The sequence below is a fragment of the Ranitomeya variabilis genome, chromosome 7 (genome assembly GCF_051348905.1).
Source record: "Ranitomeya variabilis isolate aRanVar5 chromosome 7, aRanVar5.hap1, whole genome shotgun sequence".
Lineage (NCBI taxonomy): Eukaryota > Metazoa > Chordata > Amphibia > Anura > Dendrobatidae > Ranitomeya > Ranitomeya variabilis.
The window spans coordinates 9,696,828-9,714,549 of record NC_135238.1 but is presented as its reverse complement, the minus strand read 5'-3'; the positions used below and the strand labels follow the sequence as shown (position 1 = coordinate 9,714,549).

General features: G+C 50.8%; 1 protein-coding gene across 3 annotated transcripts in view; it reads left to right on the top strand.

Annotated features, from left to right (window-relative positions):
* The first annotated feature begins 12,874 nt into the window (after positions 1–12,874).
* LOC143785182 (uncharacterized) overlaps positions 12,875–17,722 on the top strand; it is a 31,208-nt gene continuing 26,360 nt past the window's right edge. Inside the window, exon 1 of one of the 3 annotated variants that reach the window (XM_077273889.1) lies at positions 12,875–13,011. The gene's annotated coding sequence lies outside the window, so the exon portion shown is untranslated. Of the gene's footprint in view, positions 13,033–13,780; positions 13,800–17,722 lie in introns of those variants that run through there. The other 2 variants (XM_077273890.1, XM_077273891.1) reach the window with 2 other exon arrangements.

The following is a 17,722-nucleotide window of genomic DNA, read 5'->3' as shown; positions in this document are numbered from 1 at the left end:
GGGAAGATTATTTAATCTGTCTGTACCTGAGCATACCGCAATGCGTTCGTATATCAAGGAATCTCTGGAGAAGGGGCATATCCATCCATCCTCTTCCCCTCTTGGTGCGGGATTCTTTTTTGTGGCCAAGAAGGACGGATCTTTGAGACCTTGTATTGACTATCGACTTCTGAATAACATCACTGTTAAATTTCAGTATCCTTTGCCTCTGTTGTCGGACTTGTTTGCCCGGATTAAAGGTGCCAAGTGGTTCACCAAGATAGATCTTCGTGGTGCGTACAACCTTGTGCGCATTAAGCAAGGAGATGAATGGAAGACTGCATTTAATACGCCCGAAGGTCATTTTGAGTACTTGGTGATGCCTTTTGGGCTCTCTAATGCTCCTTCAGTGTTTCAGTCCTTTATGCATGATATTTTCCGGAAGTATCTGGATAAATTTATGATTGTTTATCTGGATGATATTCTGGTTTTTTCTGATGATTGGGACTCGCATGTAGAGCAGGTCAGGATGGTGTTTCAGGTTTTCCGTGAGAATGCTTTGTTTGTTAAGGGCTCAAAGTGTCTCTTTGGAGTACAGAAGGTTCCCTTTTTGGGTTTTATTTTTTCCCCTTCTGCGGTGGAGATGGACCCAGTCAAGGTCCGAGCTATTCATGATTGGACTCAACCCACGTCAGTTAAGAGTCTTCAGAAGTTCTTGGGTTTTGCTAACTTCTACCGTCGTTTTACCGCTAACTTTTCTAGCGTTGTTAAACCTTTGACGGATATGACCAAGAAGGGTTCAGATGTTTCTAACTGGGCTCCTGCAGCCGTGGAAGCTTTCCAAGAGTTGAAGCGCCGGTTTACTTCGGCGCCTGTTTTGTGCCAGCCTGATGTCTCACTTCCCTTTCAGGTTGAAGTGGATGCTTCTGAGATTGGGGCAGGGGCCGTTTTGTCGCAGAGAGGCCCTGGTTGCTCTGTAATGAGACCATGTGCTTTTTTCTCTAGGAAGTTTTCGCCTGCTGAGCGGAATTATGATGTTGGCAATCGGGAGTTGTTGGCCATGAAGTGGGCATTTGAGGAGTGGCGTCATTGGCTCGAGGGTGCTAAGCATCGTGTGGTGGTCTTGACTGATCACAAAAATCTCATGTATCTCGAGTCTGCTAAACGCCTGAATCCTAGACAGGCCCGTTGGTCATTGTTTTTCTCCCGTTTTGACTTTGTGGTCTCGTATTTACCAGGTTCAAAGAATGTGAAGGCTGATGCTCTTTCAAGGAGCTTTGTGCCTGACTCTCCTGGAGTCGCAGAACCAGTTGGTATTCTTAAAGAGGGAGTTATTTTGTCAGCCATTTCTCCGGATTTGCGACGTGTGTTGCAGAGATTTCAGGCTGGTAGACCTGACTCTTGTCCACCTGACAGACTGTTTGTTCCTGATAAGTGGACCAGCAGAGTCATTTCCGAGGTTCATTCCTCGGTGTTGGCAGGGCATCCGGGAATTTTTGGCACCAGAGATTTGGTGGCTAGGTCCTTTTGGTGGCCTTCCTTGTCGCGGGATGTGCGGTCTTTTGTGCAGTCCTGTGGGACTTGTGCTCGAGCTAAGCCTTGCTGTTCTCGTGCCAGCGGGTTGCTCTTGCCCTTGCCTGTCCCGAAGAGGCCTTGGACACACATTTCCATGGATTTCATTTCAGATCTTCCGGTGTCTCAGGGCATGTCTGTCATCTGGGTGGTATGTGATCGCTTTTCCAAGATGGTCCATTTGGTATCTTTGCCTAAGCTGCCTTCCTCTTCCGATCTGGTTCCTTTGTTCTTTCAGAATGTGGTTCGTTTACACGGCATTCCTGAGAATATTGTGTCTGACAGAGGATCCCAGTTTGTTTCCAGGTTCTGGCGATCCTTTTGTGCTAAGATGGGCATTGATTTGTCGTTTTCGTCTGCCTTTCATCCTCAGACTAATGGACAAACGGAGCGAACTAATCAGACTCTGGAGGCTTATTTGAGGTGTTTTGTTTCGGCAGATCAGGATGATTGGGTGACCTTCTTGCCGTTGGCTGAGTTTGCCCTTAATAATCGGGCTAGTTCCGCTACTTTGGTTTCGCCATTTTTCTGCAACTCTGGTTTCCATCCTCGTTTTTCCTCGGGACATGTGGAGCCTTCTGACTGTCCTGGGGTAGATTCCGTGGTGAATAGGTTGCAGCAGATTTGGAATCATGTGGTGGACAACTTAAAGTTGTCACAGGAGAAGGCTCAGCGTTTTGCCAACCGCCGCCGCGGTGTGGGTCCCCGACTTCGTGTTGGGGATTTGGTATGGCTGTCTTCTCGATTTGTTCCTATGAAGGTCTCCTCTCCTAAATTTAAGCCTTGCTTCATCGGTCCTTACAAGATATTGGAAATCCTTAATCCTGTGTCCTTTCGCTTGGATCTTCCGGTGTCGTTTGCCATTCACAACGTGTTCCATAGGTCTTTGTTGCGGCGGTACGTTGTACCTGTGGTTCCTTCTGTTCAGCCTCCTGCTCCGGTGTTGGTTGAGGGCGAGTTGGAGTATGTGGTGGAGAAGATCTTGGATTCTCGTCTCTCCAGGCGGAGGCTTCAGTATCTGGTCAAGTGGAAGGGCTATGGTCAGGAGGATAATTCCTGGGTGGTTGCCTCTGATGTGCATGCGGCCGATTTAGTTCGTGCCTTTCACGCTGCTCATCCTGATCGCCCTGGTGGTCTTGGTGAGGGTTCGGTGACCCCTCCTTAAAGGGGGGGTACTGTTGTGAATTAGACTTTTTTTGGCTCCCTCTTGTGGTCACTAGTGATATGACTCTGGGATTGTCTTTCCTCAGTTTGGCACCCACCTGGGTCGTTAGTCCAGGGGTGTTGCTATATAAACTTCCTGAATTCTCAGTCTGGTGCCTGGCATCGTTGTAATCAGTTCCTTTCTGTTTGCTCCTGTCTGCTCGTCCTGGATCTTGCAAAATTAAGCTAAGTCCTGCTTCTTTGTTTTTTGGTTATTTGCATTGCTCTTATTTTTTGTCCAGCTTGTACTAAATGTGATTCCTGATTTTGCTGGAAGCTCTAGGGGGCTGGTATTCTCCCCCCGGGCCGTTAGACGGTTCGGGGGTTCTTGAATATCCAGCGTGGAAATTTTGATAGGGTTTTTGCTGACCGTATAAGTCATCTTACTATATTCTGCTATTAGTCAATGGGCCTCTCTTTGCTAAATATCTAGTTCATTCTTACGTTTGTCTTTTCTTCTTACCTCACCGTTATTATTTGTTGGGGGCTTGTATCCAACTTTTGGGGTCTTTTCTCTGGAGGACAGAAAGGTCTATCTTTTTCCTTCTAGGGTTAGTTAGTTCTCCGGCTGGCGCGAGACGTCTAGAACCAACATAGGCACGTTCCCCGGCTGCTGCTATTTGTGGTGCTAGGATTAGATATACGGTCAGCCCAGTTACCACTGCCCTATGAGCTGGTTTTTTGTGTTTGCAGACTTGGTATTTACTTTTGAGACCCTCTGCCATTGGGGTCATAACAGTCCCCACAACTGTTGTGTCTGTTTCTCGTGTTCCCTCACAACTCGATTCTGATGTTCTTCTTCGTCCCCCAGATGATATGGCTAGGACGCACCCGTATGACGGGTAGGCTCGGAGCTCTTCCGGGACCCTAGTGTCGCCCCTCTCCACTGGTTGCCCCCTATGTCTTCGTAGGTGATTGGTGTGAGACAGCCCGCCTATAGCTGACTGTCCTGCCAAAGGTTTGAAGTATTGCTTGGAGCCTAGTACTTCCTCGGCGTTCCGGCCACCGGCTACGCGCCTCAGTAGGATGTTGCCTCGTCTTACAGCACGACTCCTACTGGTATTTCTCCTTGTTGCATTGATCTCGTTTCTCACTCAGCACAATATACCTCGCTTCTTGTCCTTTCTTAGGGCACCGCCGCTATCTAGTGCAGGCGCGGTCCCGTAACGTTCTCTCTGTTCGCTAGGCCTCTGTCAGGATCCCACCCGACAGGGACCCCTGAGTCTCTCCCCGCAACACCCTCTGCCACAGGATGTTGCCTGTTCGATTCCCAGTCAGCTTCTCTCTAACTTCCTGCCTAACCCCCAGTTTTACCAGATTGTGAGGAGTGGCCTAATACATAGAACCCTTAGCTCCCCCTGGAGGCCAGACTGTGAAGTGTATTGGTGTCTGTGATACCTGGTCAGATGAACTCCTTCAGTGCCATCAGACGTACCATAGCCCCCCTTAGCGGCGGAGCAACAGTACTGCAACGACCAGGACTCTGGGGCGCTGCACTCCCCCCCGGTTAGATCCAGTACTCCTGGACTGGGAAGAAAACAACAATACATGTCAGCAAAAAGACATACAATTTTGAAAATGCAAGTACAAGTAAACTTTTTAACAGAGCTTCCCTTTATGGGAGGTGAGGACACTTGAACGTTACAAACATGGTTAAATATTTTAAATAACATACTATAAATAACTTTTCTTGCCCAACCGGGTATTCTACTAAGTGCAAAATTTTTGAACAATAATTTAACATTGCCTTTAAGGACGTACTCGCTAAATCCACTAAAGACCCTCTTATAAAGCATTATAAGGCTAATCAACTTTTCTACATTCTCCTTCTTTACATCTGCAGGACCGCCTGTCCTAACTGCTCCAGGCCTACTGCCTCTCCTTTCTGTTACAGGACCGCCCCTTTCCGCCCGGGCCTACTGCCTTTCTACTACTATACACGGTATAGAACTTATCATCCATCTTTCAGTTCAGGATTACTGAGCCATCTCTGTATGGCTCCTAGGAGGACTCACTGACTAACCCCGTACGGGTTCACTTTCTGTCCTCATTCTTCTATCAACATCATTAAACATTTCTCACAATCAACTAGTTAGCTACATTTAACTTCTTCTTTCAAGACATTATTGCCATTTAACCATCTTAAGGCAACACGGTTCATAAGTGCAATATGTGAACATCCCCTTTAAGAGGGGACCAAGTCTCTATGAGGTAGCGCAACTTCTCAAGCTGCAAGTCTGTTCGCAGTAAGGACTCCAGTGCTGGTTCCAAAACCAGTGTCTTCGCAAAGAGTCCTTTCCTTGTGTAAAACCAGTAGAGAGCACCTTTAGGAAGGTGCAAACTATTTACAAGAAGTTTGTAATCATGCATTGTTCATGATTCAGCAGTTCTTTCAATGATGAATAAACAGGAAACAAAAACAAAAAGCAGAAGAAGGGATCCCGGGTAAACAAAGGGATCCCTTTAAGAGTTAACCCTAGTCGGGTTGTAGCAAAACATCAGAAGAACAAACAGTTAACTATATACATATTCAGAAGATCAGGACATTTACTTGAACCAATCAGGGGGCAGCACCGGCGGAGGCAACCCCGTTGGATATTGCCCGCCACCTGGTACTGCGTAAGGGGGAGTACTGTCCCATCTGGGGGTCTGCGTACCCACTGTCTTCCGTTCTGGGGCAGCTGGAGCACCGACCACCTGGGAGGACGCCCCCTTGGCCACGACAGTGGTTGAGGTGACAATGTTGCAGGTCGTGGTTTTAATGACGGTGTACGTCGGAGTGACCTCGGTGGTCTTGGTGACGATCAGGGGCTGACCACGAGGGGGCACCCTTGCCACGGGGGTCAGCTTCACTGGCACCTTAGTCGGGGGTGTCACGGGGCTCTGCTTCTTGTGGACATTCAGGGCGAACCACCCTTTTTCCCCAAAGTGCCTGGTGTAAATAACTTCGTCCCCCGGGTAGAGATCCCGGTCTGGGTGGCCCTCTCTGAGATGAGACTCCACATCCCGTCGGTTAACAAAGACTTCGGCGTACAGGCCCGGCTCTTTGATAAAGCCCCAGCCTCCGCGGAGCTTGAAGGCGACAACGGTGCCCTGCCTGCGCGGGGCCTGGTGAGCGATGGGGTCCTTGCGGGCCTGGTCCTTGACCGCCAAGTCCTTTTGGTGGTAGGCCTCTAGCCCAACCTGGTACGCCCTTTCTCCCTCTTCCCACTGCTGCTCCAGCTGGATCTGGTATTCCTCCCAGCTCAGGGCCTGTACCATCTCCCCTTTCTGTGTCTTCACCCCGGGGAACCCCATGAGGTCGGGTCCTAGGTTCACCAAGCGGCATACTGTACGCTCCGCATGGACCTCACTCAGCGGGGTAATTGGTGAAATCGGGGCTTTCAGGAAGTGTTCCATACCCGTTGTCTCCTCCCACGGTAACAAGCGCTGGAGTCTATGGGTCCCAGGGAGAGGGGGTGCCGCGACGGGGCCTATCAACAGACCCTCAGCCAGCGGGGTAGGGTTGGCGGACTCACCGGTCGGCGCGTGTCCCTCCTCCTCGGTCGGCTCCGCCAGCGGTATGGTCAATGGGAGCATCGGCTGAGGTTCCGGCAACAACGCAGGGTCCGAGGTTAGAAGATCCTCCGCTGGCATCTCCGTCCGCAGCTGGAGGAGTTGTTCGATCAGGCCCTCCATCTCCATTTGCAGGAGGCCAGTCCCAATCGCGGAGAGCTGGCCACTGGGCTCGTCCGGGTGGCTGGGGAAGTCTTCGGCTTCAACCCCGCATTCCTGGTCTGAGCGACTCATCATGGCGTCCTCTGCATGGGTCGCTTCCTGGTTCTTTTCCCGCTCTCTCCTTCGTGGGCGGTTTCTTTTTCTCTGTCTCCGCCCACCATTGAGAATCAGGAGGCGGATCTCGGCCGCTGATGGACACGTCCTCACGGTGCAGAAATATTTAGACTGGGCGGCCATTGTCTTTCGCGCTCTTCAGCTTGTTTACGCCCACTTCCACGCCCCTCTTCTTCTCCTGCGCTCTCCTCAGCGCTGTAATGGCGACTAGTTTTGGCGGCAAGTGGCAATACACAGTCTTTGCAATAAGTCACAGTCCAAGTATAATAAATTACAATTCCAAGGCACACATGACCTGATTCTTCAGGCTTAAGTAGATCCTATTCGTGACGCCAAGTTGCAGCGCCCCCACTGCCGCAGGGCCGAGGGGTACCCGGTACCGGGCCTCTGAATCTCTGCTCTGGGATTGTCACGGTGGCTAGACCCGGTCCGTGACCCTGCTGAGGGGCGCCCAATGAAAGGTGTGGATGGTGGTGGTAGTGCGGTGCAGTGCTGGTCACAGTAAATAACGAGGACACCAGGTTGCAGTCTCTTTACCTCTTTACTGAAGGCTTCAGGATCCTCAGTCCGGAATACGGTTAACCAGGCTGCGCAAGTCCGGCCGGTCCGATGGCACCTCCAGAGTTCCCTTTGCAGGTGGAAATCTGTGCCTACCTTCTAGCGCTTGTGTGTTGCGGTCCTCCCCTGCTGTGCTCACGGGATAGTCCCCACAACTGTTGTGTCTGTTTCTCGTGTTCCCTCACAACTCGATTCTGATGTTCTTCTTCGTCCCCCAGATGATATGGCTAGGACGCACCCGTATGACGGGTAGGCTCGGAGCTCTTCCAGGACCCTAGTGTCGCCCCTCTCCACTGGTTGCCCCCTATGTCTTCGTAGGTGATTGGTGTGAGACAGCCCGACTATAGCTGACTGTCCTGCCGTAGGTTTGAAGTACTGCTTGGAGCCTAGTACCTCCTCGGCGTTCCGGCCACCGGCTACGCGCCTCAGTAGGATGTTGCCTCGTCTTACAGCACGACTCCTACTGGTATTTCTCCTTGTTGCGTTGATCTCGTTTCTCACTCAGCACAATAAACCTCGCTTCTTGTCCTTTCTTAGGGCACCGCCGCTATCTAGTGCAGGCGCGGTCCCGTTACGTTCTCTCTGTTCGCTAGGCCTCTGTCAGGATCCCACCCCTGACAGTCTCTCCCCGCAACACCCTCTGCCACAGGATGTTGCCTGTTCGATTCCTAGTCAGCTTCTCTCTAACTTCCTATCCAACCCCCAGTTTTACCAGATTGTGAGGAGTGGCCTAATACATAGAACCCTTAGCTCCCCCTGGAGGCCAGAGTGTGAAGTGTATTGGTGTCTGTGATACCTGGTCAGATGAACTCCTTCAGTGCCATCAGACGTACCATAGCCCCCCTTAGCGGCGGAGCAACAGTACTGCAACGACCAGGACTCTGGGGCGCTGCACCAGCAAAACAGCCCCCTGTAGTGAAGAAGCCCTCCTGCGACCGATCCCCCGTTACTACCAAGACCACGGTGGTTACTCCAACTTGCACCGTGGTAAAGACCACAACCTGCACTGTTGCTACCACCACCGCTGTGGTGGCCGGAAGCCTGGCCGCGGTGGTAACTGGTGCCCAAGCTGGCGCCGGAATTAAAACGGTGGCCACCCAGACCCCTGTCTGGGACAAGGAGGCCACCTCCTGATCAATAAGAATGAAGCCCTAAAGTTCTACATACTGTAAATAGTTAACTGTTCGTCTTCTGTGTTTTCTGCTGCTAGTACCCGACCAGGGTTGTTCTTAAAGGGATCCCTTTGTTTACCCGGGATCCCTATCACTTTTATTTTTGCTTTTGTTTTCCCTTTTTGCTCCTTTTAACCCCCTATTTGGAAAAGACTGCGGAATCATGAATGGTGAATGGTTCACAAACTGTGCTGTAAATAGTTTGCACCCTGTTAAGGGTGCCCCCTACTGGTTTTACAAGAAAAAGAACTCTTTGCGAAGAAACTGTTCCCGGAAACAGTACAGGAGTTCCTGCCTTACACGGACTTGCAACTTGAGCAGTTGCACTACCTCCAAGAGACTTGGTCCCCTCTTAAAGGGGATGTTTACCAGTTGGATTTAATTTACAATGTTGCCTTAAAAGAAAATGAACAGTAATAATGTTTTATATAGCGAGTTATATGTAGCTAGTTAGTTATAGAAAATGTTTGATAATGTTGCTAGAGATTGAGGACAGGAAGTGAACCCGTAGGGGTTAGTGGGTGAGTCCTCCTAGGAGCCATAGAGAGATGGCTCAGTGATCCTGTACTACAAAAAGAGGCAGTAGGCCTGGGCAGATAGACAGGCGGTCCTGCATAAGACAAATCAAGAAGAAGGTGTTGCACTTAGAAGAGAGAAATGAAGAAGAGTTAATTTATATTTTAGGAGTTTTATAGTAAGCCTTTAGTGGATCCAGCTTATACGTCCTTAGAGGCAAAGTTAAATTATTGTTCAGAATTTGCACTTAGTAGAATACCCGGCTGGGTAATAAAAGTTATTTATAGTGTGTTATTTAAAAATATTTAACCATGTCTTGTTTGTAACGTTTAAGAGCCCTCACCTCCCATAAAGGGAAGCACTGTTATTATTTCTTATTACTGGTTTATTGCATTTCCAAAATTTGTGTGTCTTTTGCTGACATGTATTGTTGTTTTCTTCCCAGTCCGGGAGTACTGGATTTAACCGGGGGGGAGTGCAGCGCCCCAGGGTCCTGGTCGTTGCAGTACTGATGCTCCGCCGCTAAGGGGAGTGATGGCACTTAAGGAGTTCACCTGACCAGGTATCACAGACACCAATACACTTCACAGTCTGGCCTCCAGGGGGAGCTAAGGGTGCTATGTATTAGGCCACTCCTCACAATCTGGTAAAACTGAGGGTTGGATAGGAAGTTAGACAGAAGCTGACTGGGTTGGAACCAGGCAACATCCTGTGGCAGAGGGTGTTGCAGGGGAAGATTCAGGGGGGTCCCTGTCAGGGGTGGGATCCTGACAGAGGCCTAGCGACCAGGAAAGAACGTTAAGGAACCGCGCCTGCACTACATCGCGGCGGTATCTCAAGAAAGGACAAGAAGCGAGGTATATTGTGCTGAGTGAGAAACGAGATCGCAGCAAAAAGGAGATAACACCAGTAGGAGTCGTGCTGTAAGATCGAGACAACATCCTACTATTGGTATTGGGCTCCAAGCATTACTTCAAACCTACGGCAGGACAGTTAATTATAGGTTGGCTGTCTCACCTAAATCACCTAAGCAGACATAGGGGGCAACTGTGGGAGAGGGGCGACTCTAGGGTCCCGGAAGAACTCCAGGCCTACCCGTCATACGGGTGCGTCCTAATCATATCATCTGGGGGACGGAGAAGAACATCAGAACAGACATAAGTTGTGGGAAAGAATATCAGAAACAGACACAACAGTTGTGAGGACTATCCCGTGGTGCTCAGCAGGGAAGTACTACAACACACAGGCGCTAGAAGGTAGGCACAGATTTCCACCTGCAAAGGGAGGTGCCATCGGACCGGCCGGACTTGCGCAGCCCGGTTAACTGTACTCCGGATTGATGATCCTGAAGCCTTCAGTAAAGAGGTAAAGAGACTGCAACCCTGTGTCCTCGTTATTCATGGCGACCTGCACCACGCACCACCACCTACAACTTTCATTGGATGCCCCTTAGCAGAGTCACGGACCAGGTCTAGCCACCGTGACAACCCCAGAACTGAGACAGAGGAGCCCGGTACCGAGTACCCCGCGGCCCTGCGTCTGGGGGCGCTCCACTAAGGCATGTCAATGTGAAAAATATGAATAGCAATACGGCTTTTGAATATTAGGAAAACAATTTTGAGATGCTTAGCATAAAATTTGGCCACATAATGTCTGCCCATCAACCATCGTCAGTGCCAGTCAGTTTTTTGTCATTTCTGCAGTATAATTTATACAGTATCTATATGCCAGTACATTAAAGGAGATGTCTAAGATAAAAAAAAAATCATGACTACTTTATTCCTGAACATCAATGGAGCTGAACTGTAATACCAGACACAACGCATGGGCAGGAGTGGTGCTGTGTCTGGAGGAAAGCAGCCTTGTTTTTTTAATCTTAGGTGATGCCTTTCATCTGACAGATGGTTGTTAAGGTATACTTAAAACATTGATAATATAAGGAGAAATTATCAGATATCTCTAGGGTGGTCCAATGGGCACTGGGCCATCAACCCATTGAAGCATTTCACGGGAACCTGTCAGGTGCAAAAACGCTATTTACCTACAAATGTAGGGTTATTCAGCAGGTAAATAACATTAAAATGCTGTTCCGACCATCGTACTATCCTCCCAGGAGCCGCCAGCTTTCAGTCATGGGGTGTGCACGGAGCGGCCACAGTAACTGCTCAGTGTACAGTGAGCGGCTGCAGTAATCACTCCATTGACAGCTCAATGATTGACAGTACATTGATTGACAGCTCACTTTACACATACTCACTGCGGAGTGAGCTGTCAATCAAAGTGCCGGTGCGTGCTGATAGCTGCCACTCACAGCATAGTGAGCAGTGACTGTAGCTGCTCCATGCACCATTGACTGAAAGCCGGCGGCTCCCGAGAGACCAAATATTACAATCATACAAGATTCTGTGGCGCCTCTGAGGTCCAGTCGCCACAGAGGTACTGCACCTCGGACTCAGGTAAGGAGGGGGCACTACCCAGAGCCCACACACTTACATCCAACACCACACCTCTCAAGACCAGGGTGGAACTGGGTAGAGGGTGTGGGTGGAGAGATTTGAGTTGTCATGGAAACAGTAGGAGGAATCAGGAAAGGTCTAGAAAGTTAGTTAGTCTGTGAGTGGGGAGGAGTGGAGCAGAGCAGACGTGAGAAAGAGAAGCTCCTCACAGAAAGAAGAGAGAGAGAAGGGGTCCTAGGGGCACTGCTTATAAGAACTGTGAGTAAAGTGTGGAAACTGCACCCTGCTGTGTCCTCTGAATTATTGCTGCGCCACCTGCCCTGCACTACAACCACCATCATTACATTTAACTCCTTAACTGCCCTGGGGCCTAGCTCTACCCGTCTAGAGCTGTACCATCTCTGCTACGTCACCAACTGCTCCAGCGGACCTGAACCACAGCGTCGGCCATTTCCTCATTGCCGAACACCACAGGTGGCATCACAAACAATCTCCCCAGAAACTTTATTCCCCTTTAAGTTCGTTGACTTTTTATTGGATGCCCAGGGCCACGGACCGGGTCACTGCTGCTGTGGCCGCCCCCTTAAGAACCATCGGAAGTGGCCCGAGTACCCCACGGCTCTGGCGGGCGCTCCAATACCTAAAAAACAATCAAAATAAATGTGATTTTCTGATTTTCACAGCTCTATGTTATAAACTTCTGTGAAGCACCTGGAGGTTCAAGATGCTCACCACACATCTAGATAAGTTCCTTGGGGGGTCTAGTTTCCAAAATGGGGTCACTTGTGGGCGGTTTCCACTGTTTAGGCAAATCAGGGGCTCTGCAAAGGTGACATGGCGTCCGCCAATTAATCTACCAAATTTTACTTTCAAAGAGTCAAACGGTGCTCCTTCCCTTCCGAGCCCTGCCGTGCGCCCTAACAGTAATTTACCCCCACATATGGGGTATCGGCATGCTCAGGAGAAATTGCCCAGCAATTGTTTATTGTCTATTTTTTCCTGTAATCCTTGCAAAAATAAAAAATGTGCGGTCTAAAGTAAAATATTTGTGACAAAAAGTTAAATGTTCATTTTTTCCTTCCACATTACTTCGGTTCCTGTGAAGCACCTGAAGGGTTAATAAACTTCTTGAATGTGGTTTTGAGCACCTTGAGGGGTGCAGTTTTTAGAATGGTGTCACTTTTGGCTATTTTCCATCATATAGACCCCTCAAAATGACTTCAAATGTGAGATGGTGCCTAAAAAAACAGTTTTCTAAATTTTGTTGGAAAAATGAAAAATCGCTGGTCAACTTTTAACCCTTATAACTTCCTAACAAAAAAAAGATGTTTCAAAAATTGTGCTGATGTGAAGTAGACATGTGGGAAATGTTACCGGGATCCGTGGAAGCTCCAGAGTTCTAACCTCATAAAGGGACAGTGGTCAGAACTGGCCGGTCAGGAAGGAGAAAGCAGGCTCGAGGGTGAAGGGGTTAATATTCCTCAGTCTACACAGGACAGAATGTCCGCAGTGTAAAGACCCCGATCACAGCCTGGGGGGTCCGACCGGCAGCTGCTCATACAGGGACAGGAAGACACTTCTCGTTCTTCTGGTTTCATGTTGTAGAAACTGCGCAGCCTCAGAAAGAATGAGGAAGTGTAAGGAGCGGGAAAGTGAGCGAGACGGCAGCCTGCCACACCGGGACCTGGTGCCAGAGCCAGCCACACTGTTACATAGGACTGCAGGTGACATCTACTACATTATCTGTACTCAGGGAGTTATCACTGTGTTATCTGTGGTGTTACATAGGACTGCAGGTGACATCTCCTACATTATCTGTACTCAGAGTTATCACTGTGTTATCTGTGGTGTTACATGGGACTGCAGGTGACATCTACTACATTATCTGTACTCAGAGAGTTATCACTGTGTTATCTGTGGTGTTACATAGGACTGCAGGTGACATCTACTACATTATCTGTACTCAGAGAGTTATCACTGTGTTATCTGTGGTGTTACATAGGACTGCAGGTGACATCTACTACATTATCTGTACTCAGAGAGTTATCACTGTGTTATCTGTGCTGTTACATAGGACTGCAGGTGACATCTACTACATTATCTGTACTCAGAGAGTTATCACTGTGTTATCTGTGGTGTTACATAGGACTGCAGGTGACATCTACTACATTATCTGTACTCAGGGAGTTATCACTGTGTTATCTGTGGTGTTACATAGGACTGCAGGTGACATCTCCTACATTATCTGTACTCAGAGTTATCACTGTGTTATCTGTGGTGTTACATGGGACTGCAGGTGACATCTACTACATTATCTGTACTCAGAGAGTTATCACTGTGTTATCTGTGGTGTTACATAGGACTGCAGGTGACATCTACTACATTATCTGTACTCAGAGAGTTATCACTGTGTTATCTGTGGTGTTACATAGGACTGCAGGTGACATCTACTACATTATCTGTACTCAGAGAGTTATCACTGTGTTATCTGTGCTGTTACATAGGACTGCAGGTGACATCTACTACATTATCTGTACTCAGAGAGTTATCACTGTGTTATCTGTGGTGTTACATAGGACTGCAGGTGACATCTACTACATTATCTGTACTCAGGGAGTTATCACTGTGTTATCTGTGGTGTTACATAGGACTGCAGGTGACATCTCCTACATTATCTGTACTCAGAGTTATCACTGTGTTATCTGTGGTGTTACATGGGACTGCAGGTGACATCTACTACATTATCTGTACTCAGAGAGTTATCACTGTGTTATCTGTGGTGTTACATAGGACTGCAGGTGACATCTACTACATTATCTGTACTCAGGGAGTTATCACTGTGTTATCTGTGGTGTTACATAGGACTGCAGGTGACATCTCCTACATTATCTGTACTCAGAGTTATCACTGTGTTATCTGTGGTGTTACACAGGACTGAGTGTGGAGGACAGGTGCGCACAATCAGTCACACCCTGCTGGGAGCAGCACCTGTATTGTGAGCTCCAGGACTTCCAGCAGGAGGCCCAGAGTCTGCCTCTCTTCTCCCCAGGGAGAGGCAGGCTTCCTGGGAGGCCGACATGGCTTCCCAGGCTTCTGTTCCCCGGTCTGTGCCGGCGGGGGACAGAGAGCAGCAGCAACAGCAACTGGCCCAAGAGGGACTGAGGAGGTCAGGACGGGTGAGAAGAACCATACCCACCTACTCCAACCCTGAGACGGCTCATCGTCCGCCCAGAGAGGGAGACAGGGGCACCCCAGGCCCCAGGAAGGAGAGCCCAGGAACATCCTGGGGGGAGAGGAGCTCCGGCGAGTCCATGAGTACCTTCTCCTCCCGAGTGGTCGCCATGCTACGTGAGTATGAGGACGCCGGCAAAGCACTGACCGAGCTGAAGGAGAAGCTGCAGGAGGCACGGATCCTGAATACCCGAGCCTCTAGCAAGGAGAAACCTGTGACCTCCCAGAGGTTAAGAGCCCTCAGAGATGAGGTGGCCCGGTTAGTGCTCCTCCGGGAGGGGATTGAGAAAAGCGCAGGTCCCTTCCTGGAGAGGTTTAAGAACCAGCGGCGGTTCTCAGAAATGAAGGGGTTAAATACCTCAGGAGAACCGCCAGCCGGCGTCCTAAGCGACGAGGAGGAGGAGGACGATGTGGTTGTGACTGGAGTCCTACAAGCTGGAACCAGCCGGGAGAGTGAGCCGCAGAGCCGACAACAGGGAAGCGGCCTCCCGGCACGGCAGAGGACTCCGACAGCACAGGCTGGAGTGTCAGCGGAGGAAGAGGAGGAGGGCGGTCTGCTACAGGAGATCAGACAGCTGGAGTCTCCAGTGAACCTGGACCGCTTCTCCTTCGGTGAGGACGAGCCAGCAGAGGAAACCAAGAAGAGGAAGAAGAAGACGACGGAGACCGCACGGGAGGTGGTGAGTTACAAATATGTACCGATGGATGATGTTACACCTACCACCTCCTGTGTAAACCCCACCAAACCTAAACGCACGGGCTCTGCAGTGGGTCCGGGGCATAGGCAAGGTGGGGAGAGGAGGAGGACGTCCGGCGGTGCTGCCGTCTGTGCGGGGAACAGTGCAGGGGGCGAGGCTGTGGAGGTACTCACGGCGCCGGACATAGGGGACCCCGAGGAGTTTCCCTCCCTGCCCTCTGCGGCTAAGCCGGTTATCACCGGGGCTGAGGGGGGTGAGGTGGGTGTCCACGCCGTTGCGAAAGGGGGACGGTGTGGGCAGACTCCATCCCTGCTCACTACGGCTGAGCCGGCCGACGCCGGGGCTGTGGGGGGCAGGTCCGAGGAACATGGTGCGGCGAAAGGAGGGCGCACTGTTGTGACAGGGGCGCAGTGCGCCTTAAAGGAGAACAGGCACGCAGCTGTGACAGGAGAGCAGCGAGTCCAAAAAGGACAGAAAAAGGATAAATCATCTGCAGGGAACAAGAGGCGCCCTGCTGTGACAGGGGGACAGAGTGCTCCAGCACCCCAGCATGACACCAGGACTGCGAAGTCTGTGGGTGCGGGGCAGGCGGCGCCCCCCAACGAGCAGCGGGCCCAAAATAATAAAGTGCAAACTGCTGCAGTGGGGGGGCAAGGCGCTCCAAGGACACAACAGAGAGTCAGCACCAATCAAGGGAAATCGAGTGTGGTGCTGCACCCCTCCCCCGGTCCGGCAGGTGTGAGTGCAGAGAAGCTAGCAGACACAAGTGAGGAAGGAATGGATGTGACTGTGGCAGGTGCAGAGAACACTGGGACAAATGGTGGTGAGAATACTGGAAAAAAAGTGACGGGAAGTGGTGGCAGTGGTAAGAAGAATGAAAGCAGCTGTGCAGGAAATGATGGGAGTAGTAGTGGAGTGAATGATGGGAGTAGTGGTGGAGTGAATGGTGGGAATAGTGGTGGAATGAATGATGGGAGCAGTGGTGGAGTAAATGATGGGAGTAGTGATGTTGCAAGTGATGGGAGTAGTGGCGGAGTGAATGAGGAGAGCATTACTGATGTTGGTGGAGGGGAAGCAGGTAGTGGTCCCGCTGCCCCCCCAGCGGTGGCGGGGGCTTCAGCCCCAAGCTATTCAGCAGCTGTCACTGCTGGGGGTAGTAGTGCGCCCTTGTCTGGTGACCCTGAGGATGGTGACTTGCAACAGCGCTTCCTGGACGCCCTGAGGAGAGGGGAGAGTTCCATCAATGTAGAGGGGAGGGAGGTTGATCTGTCTTTCTGGATAGAGAGACACGGTCTTTCCGCCTTCCGAGATAGAGGGGCAGAGACTGTCTGGTCTCTGCCAACACCAGGGCAGAGGAGCAACCGTAGGAACGTGGCCCGTCTCCAGTGGGTAAGCAAGGATGCCTGTCCTGATCGGTCAAAGGTTGCTGAGCTCCTGCTGGGGATGGGCTTCGTGGCATATGACATCTTCGCCTTGATCCATCCCTATGGGACCTCCTACTTCGATGTCAGCTTCGTGAGACCGGAGGGCCTTGAGCTTTTCTGGTCTCGCCATGAGCTGGCTCGGGGTCGCCCCGAATGGCAGGGTTTCCTCGCTGTGGCAATATCTCGCCAGAACTCAGTCAGGAAGGTGACCGTTTTGACCAGTAACGAGTCACTTTCCTGTGTCGACATCTCCACCTGGGTTGGACGATATGGCGACATCGTCGGTATTCCCGAAAAGACCCTCGATGAGCATGGTATCTGGTCAGGAGCCTGGACCTTCATGGTGAAATTGAAGGTTTCAGGAAACACCGTTACCCATATCCCTTCCTCAACATTTTTGGGGAGGGACAGGATCTTGATTTTCTACCGGGGGCAGCCTAAGGTCTGTCACAGGTGCGGCAGCCCCACACACTTCAGTGCGCAGTGTACCACCCAGAAATGCGCACTGTGTGGGGACCTCGGCCATCTTGCTGCTACCTGTGGCAGGATTAGGTGTAACCTGTGTGGTGACCTCGGTCACCCGTTCAGTCGCTGTCCGCGTTCCTTTGCCAATGCGGTCCTGAAAGCGGCGAGTGCGGGACAGGCGAAAGCCGGGACTAATCTCGCCGGTGAAGGGACCAGCAGAGGCGGAGGAGGCAGGGAACCGGTGAGGAGCAGGCTGCCGCCATCCAATATCAGGCGGCAGGAGCAGCGCCATGGGAAAAGGGGGCAGGGAGTAATGACCCTAAACTCTGACCCGGGTGCTCCACTTGCAGCTGAGGATCCTAAAGACAGCGAATTGAGCGAGGAAGTCAAGAGACTTGAAAGAGAGGAGCAAAAGGACGCCATGTCTGCCCAGGAACCTTCATCCGGTGACAGTCTGGATGAGGGAGAGGGGGAGTGGTCACAGCAAAAGAAAAAGGGTAACAGGAAAACAACTAAGGATAAGAGGGGGTCCGGGCCTCGAGCCTCCTCCTCGGAGTGCGACCCCTCTGACTCCGTAGCCCTGATCCAGGTGCCATTGGAAGGTCCAGCCGCCCCCC